Below are 16,083 nucleotides of genomic sequence, written 5' to 3' on the forward strand. Positions count from 1 at the left end.
AGTGTGAGAGAGAGAGTGTGAGAGAGAGAGTGTGAGAGAGAGTGAGAGAGAGAGAGTGTGAGAGAGAGAGTGTGAGAGAGAGAGACACACACACACAGATAAATATTGACGGGGCTGCATGTGACTTGATGTAGGGAGCAGTGGGGAGGAGGCATATCATAAGAAATAGGAGCAGGAGACAGCTCGAGCCTGCTCCACCATTCAATAAGATCATGGCTGATCTGATCATGGACTCAGCTCCACTTCCCTGCCCACTCCCAATAACCCTTATCATTCAAAAATCTGACTATCTCAGCCTTGAATATATTTAATGTCCCAGCCTCCACAGCTCTCTGGGGCAGAGAATTCCACAGATTTTCACAATCCTTGGAGCGAAGAAATTCCTCCTCATCTCCATCCTAAATGGCCAACCCCTTATCCTGAAACTATGCCCCTAGTTCTAGACTCCCCCACGAGGGGAAACATCCTCTCTGCATCTACCCTGTCAAGTCCTCTCAGAATCTTATACATTTCAATATCATCTCTCATTCTTCTAAACGTCAATGAGTACAGGCCCAACCTGCTCAAGTTTTCCCTCAAAAGGAAAATTCCTTCATCCCAAGATTCAACCTAGTGAACCTTCTCTGAATTGCCTCCAATGCAAGTATATCTCTCTTTAAATAAGGAGACCAAAACTGTACGCAGTACTCCAGGTGTGGTCTCACCAACAGTTGTAGCAGGACTTCTCTGCTTGTATATTCCATCCCCCTTGCAATAAAGGCCAACATTCCATTTGCCTTCCTGATTACGTTCTGTACCTGTATACTAACTTTGTGTTTCACGTACGAGGACCCCCAGGTCCCTCTGTACCGCAGCATTCTGTAATCTCTCAATTTAAATTACATTTTGGTTTTCTATACTTCCTACCACAGTGTGTAACCTCACATTTTCCCACATTATACTCCATCTGCCAAATGTTTGCACACTCACTTAACCCGTCTATAATCCCTTTGCAGATACTTGGGGCCGAAATTTCCCCCTCCCTCAAGGCCAGTTACCACCAGAAACCGGCGGCCATGCTGCGGAGTGCAATGGGCGGCGACTTTTCGTGTAATGGCCGCCATTTTGAAACCTGCGGTATCCCGATGGTGCGATGGTGACCCAATTCCCCCCTGCACCACCACCACCCCCCCCCCCCCCCCCCGCTGCTGCTGCTGCCGATCCGTGCGTCATCAAAGTGCGCACCGTCAATGTTCCCCCCGATGGCAAAATTCCACTAAAAAAAAATCTCGCTCCCGCCGCACAGTGCCAAAAAGCTGCTTTTTTTCTGCCAGTGCAGTGAGGTTGTAGTCCTTGTAAAATGGCGTTGCGGCTCCCATTAACAGGGAGGACGCACTGCCGCCATGTTTTTTTTTGACGGCCGACTGCCATGTCGGGCCGACATTTATGCCCCGGGTTCAGCCGGGCTGCTAACCAGCAGCCACACCCGCCCCCCGGCCACCTGGCTCTCTCCTCGAGAGCCGTGGTGAAGCGGGACCATGATGGCTGACAGCAGTGGACACGCCGCCTGCCCCTCCAGGCTGCGAACATCCGTTTACCACTGCACGTCTGCCATTATGACCGAGTTCCGGTCCGCCAAAAAGAAAAAGCCAAGGAGTGGAATTTCGCTGAAGCGGCCACCGCGCTGGTAAAATCAACAGGAACAGAGTAGGTGTGCCTCGTTTCCAACGGAGGGCAATTTTGGACCCTTTGTGTCCTCCTCACAATTTGCTTTCCCACTTATCTTTGTATCGTCAGCAAATTTGGCTACAATACACTCGGTCCCTTCATCCAAGTCATTAATATAGAGTGTAAATAGTTGAGGCCCCAGCACTGATCCCTGTGGCACCCCACTTGTTGCAGTTTGCCAACCGGAAAATGGCCCAGTTATCCTGACTCTGTTAGTTAACCAATCCTCTATCCATTCTAATATATTACCCCCAACATCATGAGCTCTTATTTTGTGTAGTAACCTTTTATGTGGCGCCTTATTGAATGCCTTTTGGAAATCCAAATACACCACATCCACTGGTTCCCCTTTATCCACCCTGCTCGTTACATCCTCAAAGAACTCTAATAAATTTGTCAAACACAATTTCTCTTTCATGAAAACCACGTTGACACTGCTTGATTATGTTATGATTTTCTAAATGCCCTGCTACTATTTCCTTAATAATGGATTCCAGCATTTTCCCAATGAGATATGTTAGGCTAACTTGCCTAGTTTCCGGCTTTCTGTCTCCCTCCTTTCTTGAATAGGGGCATTACATTTGCGGTTTTCCAATTGGCTTGGTCCTTTCCAGAATCCAGGGAACCAATGCATCCACTATCTCGGCAGCCAATTCTTTTCAGACCCTGGGATGCAGGCCATCGAGTCCCAGCGACTTTTCCGCCTTTAGTCCCATTAGTTTGCCAAGTATTTTTTCTCTAGCGATAGTGAGTGTTTTAATTTCCTCCCTCCCTTTTGCCCATCATATTCTACTAATATTGGGATGCTTTGTGACTTCCACTGTGAAGACAGATACAAAATATTTGTTCAAAGTCTCTGCCATTTCTTTGTTTCCCCATTATTAATTCTGCAATGGAATACACAAAGATATTTTATAAATACATTCAGAGCAAGAGGATAACTAAAGAATGAGTTTGGCCTACTAGAGACCATAAAGGTAATCTGTATGTGAAGGCAGAAGTCGTGGGTATGGTTCTGAATGAATACTTTGTGTCTGTTTTCACAAAAAAAAGAGAGGAATGATGCAGACATTGCAGTCAGGAAGGAGGAGTGTGAAATATTAGATGAAATAAACAGAGAGAGAGGAATTATTAAGGGGTTTAGCTGCTTTGAAATTGGATAAATCTCCAGGCCCAGATGAAATGTACCCCAAGCTGTAGAGAAGCAAGAGAGGAAATAGCAGAGGCTCTGACCATCATTTTCCAATCCTCTCTGGCTACAGGTGTGGTGCCAGAGGACTGGAGGAATGCTAAGATGATACATTTGTTTAAAAAGGGAGATAGGGATAGATCAAGTAATTACAGGCCAGTCAGCCTAACCTCAGTGGTGGGAAAATTATTGGAAAAAATTCTGAGGGACAGGATAAATCTTCATTTAGAAAGACACGGATTAATCAAGGACAATCAGCATGGATTTGTTAAGAGAAGGTCATGTCTGACCAACTTGATTGAATTGTGAGAGGAGGTAACAAGGAGGATTGATGAGGGCAGTGCATATGATGTTGTGTATATGGATTTTAGCAAAGCTTTTGATAAGGTTCCACATGGCAGACTGCTCACGAAAATAAAAGCCCATGGGATCCAGGGCAAAGTGGCAAGCTGGATCCAAAATTGGCTCAGAGGCAGGAAGCAGAGGGTAATGGTCAATGGGTGTTTTTATGACTGGAAGGCTGTTTCCAGTGGGGTTCCACAGGGCTCAGTACTGGGTCCCTTGCTTTTTGCGGTATATATCAATGATTTAGACTTGAATGTTGGGGGCAAGATCAAGAAGTTTGCAGATGATGGGCTGTGTGGTTGATAAAGAAGATATCAATGAACTGGTCAGGTGGGCAGAACAGTGGCAAATGGAATTTAATCCAGATACGTGTGAGGTAATGCATTTGGGGAGGGTTAACAAGGCAATGGAATACACATTAAATGGTAGGACACTGAGAAGTGTAGAGGAACAAAGGAACCCTGGAGTGCAGGTCCACAGATCCCTGAAGGTAGCAGGCCAGGTAGATAAGGTGGTCAAGAAGGCATACGGAATGCTTACCTTTATTAGCCGAGGCATGGAATACAAGAGCAAGGGGGTTATGTTTGAACTGTATAAAACACTAGTTAGGCCACAGCTGGAGTACTGCATGCAGTTCTGGTCACCACATTACAAGAAAGATGTGATTGCACTAGACGGGGTACAGAGGAGATTTATGAGGATGTTGCCTGGACTGGGGAATTTTAGCTAGGAGGAAAGATTGGTTAGGCTGGGTTGGTTTTCTTTGGAACAAAGGAGGCCGAGGGGAGACCTTATTGAGGTGTATAAAATTATGAGGGGCCTAGATAGATTGGATAGGAAGCACCTATTTCCCTTAGCAGAGGGTCAACAACCAGGGGGCATAGACAAAGTAATTGATAGGCGGTTTAGAGGGGATGTGAGGGGAAATTTCTTCACCCAGAGGGTGGTGGGGGTCTGGAACTCACTGCCTGAAAGGGTGGTAGAGGCAGAAACCCTCACATTTAAAAAGTACTTGGATGTGCACTTAAAGTGCCGTAACCTGCAGGGCTACGAACCCAGAGCTGGAAAGTGGGATTAGGCTGGATAGCTCTGTGTCGGCCAGTGCGGACACGATGGGCTGAAATGGCCTCCTTCTGTGCTGTAAATTTCTCTGATTCATTCTCATTCTCTAAGGGACCCACATTTACTTTAACTACTCTCTTTCTTGTAGAAGCCCTTACTGTCTGTTTTTATATTGCTTGCTAGTTTACTCTCAATCTATTTTCTCCCTATATAAAAATTTTTTTAAGACATCCTTTGTTGGTTTCTAAAATGTTCCTAATCTTCTAGCCTGCCACTAATCGTCACAACTTTGTATGCCTTTTATTTCAATTTGATACCATCCTTAACTTCCTTAGTTAGCCACAGATGGTTCATCCTTCTCAGTCGTTGGGGCCGAAATCGCCCTCTACCCTAATGCATGAGGCGGACAAGCCGGGAAATTCAGCTCGGTGTTTTTTTTTTTGGAATGGGGCAGATGTGGGATCATCAGCGTGGCGAACATGCCACGTCGCACCGATGCATCACAACGCCCTTACCCTTCAGTTAAAGGGGAGGGTCGCTGCGAACTCTGCAGCCACTTTCGTGGCTAACACGGCCACCAGGGAGGGTTTCGCCCGGGCCAGTGGCCCAGTACCCAAGAGGGGGTGCCAGGCTGCTGGTTGGCGGCCCGGTCGAACCCGTGGCCACTACTGTCAGGCCGACCTGGCAGTTGGTTGACAATTAAAATAAAATGGCAGTGCGCCTTCCCTTTAAGGGTGGACACGCCGCCCAGCCACAAGAAGCTTCCCGCCAGGGAAAGCTGTCGGAGGGCACCGAGCGGCACCCCATCCGCTCCCATGGGCAATTTCCCACGCGGGGCGGAAAGGGGGTCATCACCGGTTGGTAAGGGATCGTTGTGTGCCTGATGGGGCGGGAAGATGGCTGGGCAGTCCCGTACACCGCTCCAAAAATAAAGGAAGGTCATTTTCAAAATGGCGGCCCCTCTGCGCAGACCGAGCGATGATCCTTACTGACCCGTGGCCGCCTCAGAAAGAAGGGCAATTTTGGCCCCTTTCATTCTCATTGGAATATATCTTTGTTGAGAATTATGAAATATTTCCGTAAATGTCTGCCACTGTTTATCTACCATCTGGAAGAAAGGACTGAGTGTAATGTAGCCAAGTTTGCTGACGATAGAAAGATGGGAGGAAAAGCAATGTGTGAGGAGGACACACACAATCTGCAAAAGGACATAGACAGGCTAAGTGAGTGGGCAAAAATTTGGCAGATGGAGTATAATATTAGAAAGTGTGAGATTATGCACTTTGGCAGAAAAAAAAAATCAAAAAGCAAGTTATTATTTAAATGGAGAAAGATTGCAAAGTACCGCAGTACAGCAGGACCTGGGGGTACTTGTGCATGAAACACAAAAGGATAGTATGCAGGTACAGCAAGTGATCAGGAAGGCCAATATTGCAAAGGGGATGGAGTATAAAAGCAGGGAAGTCTTACTACAGTTGTACAGGATATTGGTGAGGCCACACCTGGAATACTGCGTGCAGTTTTGGTTTCCATATTTAAGAAAGGATATACTTGCTTTGGAGGCAGTTCAGGGAAGGTTCACGAGGTTGATTCTGGAGGTGGGGAAGGGGAAGGGGAGCAGGCAGATCGGGGGGAGGGGGGCAGGTAGATCGGGGGGAGGGGGGGTGAGGTAGATTGGGGGGAGGGGGGGCGGAAGGGGGGGCAGGTAGATTGGGATGGAGGGGAGGGGGGGGGGGGAAGGTAGATCGGGGGGAGGGGCACTTACCTCATGGAGTCAGCATTTCTCGGCTCCTGTTACCTGCCGGGTTCCCCGCAGCATGTGTTAAAAATAGAAACACTGTTAAAATGGAGGCATACAACCTCCTGGACAGGTTAAAATGACCAACTTGCTTCCTGGGAGCCCCTTATCCATTCTCCAATAAAATCGGAAGTGGGCGGGTCCGATGCAGGTTGGTTCCTGTTTTAGGTTTTTAATTTTTTAAACTTCCCACCTGACCCAAACCCATCTATTTTGGGGTTTAAAATTACCCTCAATGTGTCAGATCCATGACCTTTTAGCAGAACTGGAAGAAGTTAGAGCTGCAACGGGTTTTAAGCAAGTGCAGGGGCCGGGAAAGGGGGAGGGGAGGAGAGGACAAAAGGGAAGGTCTGAGATAGTGTGGAAGACCGGAGAGATTAAAGTACAAAAGGGATGATACAAGGCAAAAGGGAGTGATAATGGGACAAGTAAAGAAACAAAAAGGTGGGTCTGGAGGAGCTGTGGTTATGACCTGGTTATTGAAACCAAAGTTACCATTTAGTGTATATTTCCTTCACTTATTCTTCCTCACAAAAGTAAGCTTTGCACATTTATCTGCATTAAATTTCATCCGTCTGCCCAACCTCCTAATCTATCTATATCCTCCTAAAGTCACTTAGTCTTCTTCACATAACCTCGCTCCTTATTTTTGTGTCATCTGCAGATTATGATATTGTACCCAATTCCAGAACAAACATATTCAAACAGCAATAGTCCCAACATTGATTAGACTTGTCACACACCACTGGCTTTTTCAAAATCCCTTCTTACCATCGTGAATTAACCCGTGTCTTTCTGGGTGACAAACCCACTTCGAATATAAGATTTTAAAAAGCACATCTCCTCACTTGCATGTCAAGGTGTAACATCTGCCCTTCCCACTGTCCAGAGCCCCAAACACTCCTTCCAGGTGAAACAGCGATTTACTTGTACTTCTTTTATTCAGTATTCGCTGCTCGCGATGCAGTCTCTACATTGGGGAGACAAAACGCCAATTGGGTGACCGCTTTGCAGAATACCTCCGTTCAGTCCGCATGGCCCTGAGGTTGCCTTTCATTTTAATTCTCTGTCCCACTCCGACACTGTTCCAATGAAGCTTGGTGGAAGCTCGAGGAACAGCAGCTCATCTTTCGTTTAGGCACTTCACAGCCTTCTGGACTCAACATCCAGTTCAACAATTTCAGACCATAACCGCTGCTCTTATTTGTTCCCCCAGACGGCAGCTGTTGATAACTCCCATTTACACCTCATCGCAACCCATCTTCTGTTTCTTGTCCCATTACATAGAAAATAGGTGCAGGAGTAGGCCCTTCGAGCCTGCACCACCATTCAATATGATCAGGGCTGATCATGCAACTTTAGTACCCCATTCCTGCTTTCTCTCCATACCCCTTGATCCCTTTAGCCATAAGGGCCACATCTACCTCCCTTTGAATATATCTAATGAACTGGCCTCAACAACTCTCTGCGGTAGAGAATTCCACAGGTTCACAATTCTCCGAGTGAAGAAGTTTCTCCTCATCTTGGTCCTAAATGGCTTACCCCTCATCTTTAGACTGTGAACCCTGGTTCTAGACTTCCCCAACATCGGGAACATTCTTCCTGCATCTAACCTGTCCAATCCCATCAGAATTTTATATGTTTCTATGAGATCCCCTCTCATTCTTCTAAATTCCAGTGAATATTAGCCTAGTTGATCCAGTCTTTCTTCATCTGTCAGTCCTGCCATCCCAGAAATCAGTCTGGTGAACCTTCGCTGCACTCCTTCAATAGCAAGAATGTCCTTCCTCAGATTAGGAGACCAAAACTGTACACAATATTCAAGGTGTGGCCTCACCAAGGCCCTGTACAACTGCAGAAAGACTACCCTGTCCTATACTCAATTCCTCTCACTATGAAAGCCAATATGCCATTTGCCGCCTTCACCACCTGCTGTACCTGCATGCCAACTTTCAATGACTGATGTACCATGACACCCAGGTCTCGTTGCACCTCTCCTTTTACTAATCTGTCACCATTCAGATAATATTCTGTCTTCCTGTTTTTGCCATCAAAGTGGATAACCTTACTTTTATCTACATTATACTATATCTGCCATGCATTTGCCCACTCACCTAACCTGTCCAAGTCACCCTGTAGCCTCTTAGCATCCTCCTCACAGCTCACACTGCCACCCAGCTTAGTGGCATCTGCAAACTTGGAGATATTACATTCAATTCCTTTGTCTAAATCATTAATGTATATTGTAAATAGCTGGGGTCCCAGCACTGAACCCTGCAGCACCCCACTAGTCACTGCCTGCCACTCTGAAAAGGACCCATTTATTCCTACTCTTTGCTTCCTGTCTGCCAACAAATTCTCTATCCACATCAATACATTACCCTCAATACCATGTGCTTTAATTTTGCACACTAATCTCTTGTCTGGGTCCTTGTCAATGTCCAAATACACCACATCCACTGGTTCTCCCTTGTCCACTCTACTAGTTACATCCTCAAAAAATTCTAGAAGATTTGTCAAGCATGATTTCCCTTTCATAAATCCATGCTGACTTAGACCGATCCAGTCACTGCTTTCCAAATGCACTGCTATTACATCCTTAATAATTGATTCCAACATTTTCCCCACTACCGATGTCAGGCAAACCAGTCTATAATTCCCAGTTTTCTCTCTCCCTCTTTTTTTTTTAAAGTGGGGTTACATTAGCTACCCTCCAATCCATAGGAACTGATCCAGAGTCTATAGAATGTTGGAAAATGACCACCAATGCATCCACAATTTCTAGGGCCACTTCCTTAAGTGCTCTGAGATGCAGACTATCGGCCTTCAATCCCATCAATTTCCCCAACACAATTTTCTGACTAATAAGGAATTCCTTCAGTTCCTCCTTCTCGCTAGACCCTCGGTCTCTTAGTATTTCCAGGTTATTTGTCACCCTTAGTGAAGACAGAACCAAAGTATTTGTTCAATTGGTCTGCCATTTCTTTGTTCCCCATTATAAATTCACATGATTCAGACTGCAAGGGACCTACATTTGTCTTCACTAATCTTTTTCTCTTCACATATCTATAGAAGCTTTTGCAGTCAGTTTTTATGTTCCCTGCAAGCTTCCTCTCATACTCTATTTCCCCCCTCCTAATTAAACCCTTAGTCCTCCTCTGCTGAATTCTAAATTTCTCCCAGTCCTCAGATTTGCTGCTTTTTCTGGCCAATTTATATGCCTCTTCCTTGGATTTAACCTGATCCCTAATTTCCCTTGTTAGGCACAGTTGAGCCACCTTCCCAGTTTCATTTTTATGCCAGACAGGGATGTACAATTGTTGAAGTTCATCCATGTGATCTTTAAATGTCTGCCATTGCCTAGCCACCATCAACCCTTTAAGTATCATTCACCAGTCTATTCTAGCCAATTCACATCTCATACCATCAAAGTTATTTTTAAGTTCAGGACCCTAGTCTCTGAATTAACTGTCACTCTCCTTCTTAAATGAAGAATGCTACCATATTATGGTCACTCTTCCCAAGGGGCCTCACACAAGATTGCTAATTAATCCTCTCTCATTACACAACACCCAGTCTAGGATGGCCAGCTCTCTAGTTGGTTCCTCAACATATTGATCCAGAAAACCATCCCTAATACAGTCCAGGAAATCCTCCATCACCAAATTGCTACCAGTTTGGTTAGCCCAATCTATTTGTAGATTAAAGTCGCCCATGATAACTGCTGTACCTTTATTACCATCTCCCTTTGGTCATTGAAACACTCCTGCTCTCCCGCTTTCCCTGCCCCTGCTTAAAACCAGTTACATCTCTAACCTCTTCCAGTTCGGACAAAGGGTCATGGACGTGAAACGTTAAGTGTTTCTCCACAAATGCTGCCCGTCCTGCCGAGTATTTGCAGCATTTGCTGTTTTTAATTAATGATTTGGCAATTTGATTTTAATGGTAGATTTTCTGTAGTGATCAGTAAAGCTGGTTAGAGGTCGGCTTCTTCAAAGGTAACTGTTTCTCTCTCCATAGACGCTGCCTGACCAGCGGAGCCTCCCAAATAAACAAGATCTCAGTCAGCCCAGAGCTGAACTACAACCGCGGCCACTCCAACTTTTTCAATGCTTAACTTTTTTTTTAAAAGCGGTCTGGACATCATTCACCTGAGAATAATCGGCACTCGGTCTGTGATTCCACACCTGGGACAAGTCCCGCTCGGAAGGTATTCCAGGAGCTCCTATATCTTAAGACACAAGGCGCTCTGGTCCCGTTAAAGCGGCAGTCGCTCAGACTGAATCCGGCACTCCCAGCTACTTTATCTCAAGGCACAGTTCCAGACATTCACCTCACAAGTCTCCAACCCCGCTTCCGGAACCCTGTTCCAGTTTTAGTCCTGGCTAAAGACAGAAATGTTACATTTGCAGAGAGGAGCCTGAAACACTCACCTCTGAACACCGCCCTCCGCTCGGCTCCCCAGCCCCAGTCTCTGCCGTTATATAGGGCTCTCGGATTGAGTACACACATCGGGTCACGCCCAGGAGACATGGCCACCTGCTGTGGATCAAACAGTCCAAGCTCCTCCACAAACAAGTCGCTACGTTGTGGGAAACTGTGCCGCGTCATTAAGAGCATCAAAAAAATCTTACGAAGATTACTAGCAACTCACAAAGTAGCAATACTGAGGCAATGAGTTCAGAATGGAGAACAGTAGCGATAAATAAAGGGTACAGATATATAACAACATAAGAATTAGGAGCAGGAGTCGGCCATTCGGCCCCTCGATCCTGCTCCCATTCAATGAGACCATGGCTGATCTTCGATCTCAACTCCCCTTTCCCCCAAATGTCCATATCCCTCCATTCACCTAGTGTCCAAAAATCTATCGATCTCTGTCTTGAATATACTCAATGACTGAGCCGCCACAGCCCTCTGGGGCAGAGCACTCCAAAGATTCACGACCCTCTGAGTGAAGAAATTCCATCTCATCTCAGTCCTAAATGGCCGACCCCTTATTGTGAGACTGTGACCCCTGGTTCTAGACTCCCCAGCCCGGGGGAAACATCCTCCCTGCATCTACCCTGTCAAGCCCTGTAACAATTTTATATGTTTCAATGAAATCATCTCGCATTCTTCTAAACTTCAGAGAGTGGCTGAACCTCTACTCAACTCAACATTCCTTCCCTATCCCTGTATCCCTTGATTCATGGGGACAGTGCCTTACTGCACGTAATAACTACATCGATGCTAAGCATGAAGATGAACCGGATAGGAAGCAACCAAGAATGAATAACTTTAAGAAATTAGATGGGAAACCTTTAAATTGCTTTTTATATAAATGAAAGGAATGTTAGAACAAATTGTTAAACTTGCAATCCTATGCTGCATTGGAGAATTTAGACATATTGTGTATTTCTGAGACATGGCTAGATGCCAATGATGGCACAGAATTCACCGAAAGGGCTACAAGGGTAGGGTGGGTCAGAGGGGAGGTGGGGTTGTATCTCTATCAGTGAGAATCTAACCGCTGGAGAGAGACTTGAGACTGCCTCATCAGGTACAAGCGGACCGCGCTCACAGGCAGGGATTCATTATCGGTAATTGTTATAGGCCCCCGGGCCAGACACTTCAATGTGATGAGTAATTATGGAAACATATCACTGATGCTTTTAATATAAAATGCCCCCTTGTCTGGTGGGTGATTTTAATTTTCCTAGCACTCAGTGGTACGATGGTTTACCTGCTGTTGTGGTGGGAAGTGCAGCTGAAAAATTTATTGAAAATATACCAGACTGTTTCCTGACTCAACATGTTAATGAAGTAACTGGGGAAAATCATACATTGGATCTACTGTTCAGTAGTGAGCCTGACCTCGTATCAGGTCTCCATGTGGAGGAACATCTGGGCAACAGTGATCATATTATACAGTTCCAATTGGCTTGTAGCACTAAAGGGACTGAGAACCTGCAACTCGAACCGGATTTCAGAAGGGCAAACTTCTCCAAAATGGCAGATGACTTGGAACCGGTAAATTGGCCAACACTCCTCGGTGGTGATGCGACCGATGTTACATATAAATGGACCACAATCTCATTGAGAAATTTGCATCTTGTGATTTATTTACTGAGCAATTGAATTAGATACATTACAATCTATATTAATGACTTGGATGAAGGGACCGAGTGGAATGTAGCCAAGTTTACAAAGCTGGGTGGGAAAGCAAATTGTGGGGAGGACCCAAAAAATCTTGCAAAGGGCTATAGACAGGCTAAGTGAGTGGGCAAAAATGTGGCAGATGGAGTATAATGTGCGAAAATGTGAGGTTATCCACTTTGGCAGAAAAAATAGAAAAGCAAATTATAATTTAAATGGAGAAAAATTGCAAAGTGCTGCAGTACAGAGGGACTTGGGGGTTCTTGTGCATGAAACACACAGTAATCAGGAAGGCAAATGGAATGTTGGCCTTTATTGCAAGAGGGATAGACTATAAAAGCAGAGAAGTCCTGATACAATTGTACAGGGTATTGGTGAGGTCACACCTGGAGTACTGCGTACAGTTTTGGTCTCCATATTTAAGGAAGGATATACTTGCATTGGAGGCTGTTCAGAGAAGGTTCACTAGGTTGATTCCGGAGATGAGGGGGTTAACTTATGAAGGTAGGTTGGGCCTATACACATTGGAGTTCAGAAGAATGAGAGGTGAGCTTCTGAAAACATATAAGATAATGAGGGGGCTCGACAAGGTGGATACAGAGAGAATATTTCCACTCATAGGGGAAACTAAAACTAGGAGGCATAGTCTCAGAATAAGGGGCCACCCATTTAAAACTGAGAAGAGGAGGAATTTCTTCTCTCAGAGGGTTGTAAATCTGTGGAATTCTCTGTCCCAGAGAGCTGTGTAGGCTGGGTCACTGAATATATTTAAGGTGGAGATAGACAGATTTTTGAGCAATAAGGGAGTGGAGGGTTATGGGGAGTGGGCAGGTAAGTGGAGCTGAGGCCATGATCAGATCAGCCATGATCTTATTGAATGGTGGAGCAGGCTCGAGGGGCCAAATGGCCGACTCCTGCTCCTGTTTCTTATGTTACCTTTCCGCCATTGTTCATTGTTCATAGGTTTATATGTAACCTTCAGGGCTGCTGACCGAGGGCCATGTGGCTCTTTGTTGGCCGGCGCGGACACGATGGGCCGAAATGGCCTCCTTCTGCGTTGTAGATTTCTATGTTTCTATGTTCTTATGATACCTCTTCAAATGGCACCAGCATAGATCATAATAGCTGAGCATTTATCCTTTTGTTACAAAGCCTATCCAGAGATTCTGGAGAAATTATCTTTGGCACTATTCTGTTTATCATTAGCCACCTGGATATGACATTATTTCCTTTGCTATTGACACCTGTTTCTAAACAATGGTTAATTCCTTAACTGAAATAGAAGCAACCAAATCACTGAACGTAGATAAAGAAATCACTGTTGAAGGGGTGGACAGTACATGATATATACTCAGTGCAGAGAGACTTGGTCTTGAAATGATACCATGGGATACTGGCATTCCAATGTTTGTGTTTGTGTGAAATTCCTCTTTGGTATTTTAGCAGCACGTTAGCCAGTTTAAAATAAATATCAATAACTCTGCCAAGAAAAAGTGACTGTTATGTTGTCCACATATCTCTGCTGTTATAAAAGGAAAGAAAGACTTGCATTTATATAGCGCCTTTCACGACCACCGGATGTCCCAAAGCGTTTTACAGACAATTAAATACTTTTGGAGTGTAGTCACTGTTGTAATGTGGAAAATGCAGCAACCAATTTGCGCACAGCAAGCTCCCACAAACAGCAATGTGATAATGACCAGATAAACTGTTTTTTGTTATGTTGATTGAGGGATAAATATTGGCCAGGACACCAAGGATAACTTCCCTGCTCTTCTTCGAAATAGTTTTGGCATCTTTTGGATTCTTTTGCATCCACCCGAGAGCAGACAGGGCCTCGGTTTAATGTCTCATCCGAAAGACGGCACCTCCGACAGTGCAGCGCTGCACTGGGAGTGTCAGCCTAGATTTATGTGCTTACGTCCCTGGAGTGGGACTTGAACCCACAGCCTTCTGACTCAGAGGCGAGACTGCTCCCCACTAAGCCACGACTGGCACTGTACAATATTATACAGACTAGTTGGCCCCAAAGGCACCTTTCTGTGCTGTATATTGTATATATTGTCAATGGGTGGAAATGTGAACCCTCAATTAATCTCAAATTGAGTTGTAATTTTTCCATGTTTATTGTTGTACCAGTTTTAGTCATGGACTATTGTAACCCTGTTTAACAGTTGTGAAAAACTCTTCTTGCTCCCAAGCTCAGCACAGTCTGAAGACGGCAGACAGATAGTTTCTCTTCCTCAACCGGACGATGTTGGAGTTCACCCTCTACAGCATCAGATAGATGTGATTACTATGACAGGGGTTCTCAAACTTTTTGCTTCTGAAGTACTCCTGTGTTCTAAAAATTCCACAGACCCCCTGTTGTAACACAAAACAGCATGCATTTATAAAGCACGTTTAATGTAGTTAAACATCCTACGGCGCTTCACAGGTGCATTATCAAACAACATTTAACACAGAGCGACATAAGGAGATATTAGGGCAGATTCATCAAAGAGGTAGGTTTTAACGAGCATCTTGAAGGAGGAAAGAGAGGTAGAGAGGCAGAGAGATTTAGGGAGGGAGTTCCAGAGCTTAGGGCCCAGGTGGCTGAAGGCACGGCCACCAATGGCAGAGCGATTAAACTCAGGAATGCTCAAGAGGCCAGAATTGTAGGAGTGCAGATATCTCAAATGGTTGTAGGATTGGAGGAGATTACAGAGATATTGAGGGGCAAAGCCATGGAGGGATGGGAAAACTTAAACAATTAAACATATGAACTTTAGGGATTAGTGATGGACGTTAGGACTATGCTTAGGGTGTGACAGTTAGGGGTTGGGGATTTTACAGTTCCAGGTCAGGGTTAGGGATCGGGGTTAAAGATAGAATGTTAGGTTTGGGGTTGGGGATACCCAAGTTAAGAGAGGCATTCTGGAAGGTATGGCGAGCTGTCTCTGATCCGTCACCATTTCTGCATCATTTACAGATACCCCCTGGGAGTTTGCAGCACTGTTGTTGTGTCGCTCTAGGCGTTGTTGCTTCAGGAGTTGTTGCTCCGGGAGTTGATGGTCTGGAAGTTGTCGCTCCTGGAGTTGTCACTCCGGGAGTTGATGCTCTGGGAGTTCATGCTCCGGGAGTTGTCTCTCCGGGAGTTGATGCTCCGGGAATTCATGCTCCGGGAGTTCATGCTCTGGGAGTTCATGCTCCGGGAGTTGTCTCTCCGGGAGTTGATGCTCCGGGAATTCATGCTCCGGGAGTTCATGCTCTGGGAGTTTGCGGCTTCAGGCCCCCGGGGTTTATTAACCCGCTCACTTCATACCTCGATCGTTTTCACAGTATTTTAGTTTATCTACAAACTCTCCTTATTTCTTTTTCCTGCTGTTTTTCTGACCCAATATTTCTTGTGAGTTTTGTGTTACAGGAATAATCACCCTGTGACTGTAAATATACAAATGACGAGCGCCCAGTGTGAGTATTCATTTATTTTGCTGCAGTTACCTCCATGCAGAATGGGTTTACCTGCCGTGGACCCACGGGCCTGAGGCCCTGGACAATTGCAGAAAACACCAATCCTCTTCTTGCCGATTGTTCTCACACCTGGTCTTTCATTGAATGACACGCTTGATTTCCCCTCCAGCTAACCCTGCACACTCCACCAATCAACCCTGTCACCTTCTTGAAGAAGCAGAAATGAAACAAAATGAGGAGAGGAACAGAAATAAAGTAAGAATTTGCATTTCAATTGTGGCTTTCATGTCCTCCGGCGTCCCAAAGTACTTTACAGACAATTAAATACGTTTGAAGTGTCGTCACTGTAGTAATGTAGGAAACGTGGTAACTCATTTGTGCACAGCAAGCT

At 45.3% G+C, this 16,083-nt stretch overlaps 1 protein-coding gene across 2 annotated transcripts in view; it reads right to left on the reverse strand.

Annotated features, from left to right (window-relative positions):
• LOC139227701 (cartilage intermediate layer protein 1-like) overlaps positions 1–10,564 on the reverse strand; it is a 59,059-nt gene extending 48,495 nt beyond the window's left edge. The window contains exon 1 of one of the 2 annotated variants that reach the window (XM_070858665.1): positions 10,535–10,564. The gene's annotated coding sequence lies outside the window, so the exon portion shown is untranslated. Of the gene's footprint in view, positions 1–10,252; positions 10,303–10,534 lie in introns of those variants that run through there. The other variant, XM_070858664.1, reaches the window with a different exon arrangement.
• Between the last annotated feature and the right edge of the window lie 5,519 nt (positions 10,565–16,083).

Source organism: Pristiophorus japonicus, chromosome 17 (assembly GCF_044704955.1).
Source record: "Pristiophorus japonicus isolate sPriJap1 chromosome 17, sPriJap1.hap1, whole genome shotgun sequence".
Taxonomy (NCBI): domain Eukaryota; kingdom Metazoa; phylum Chordata; class Chondrichthyes; family Pristiophoridae; genus Pristiophorus; species Pristiophorus japonicus.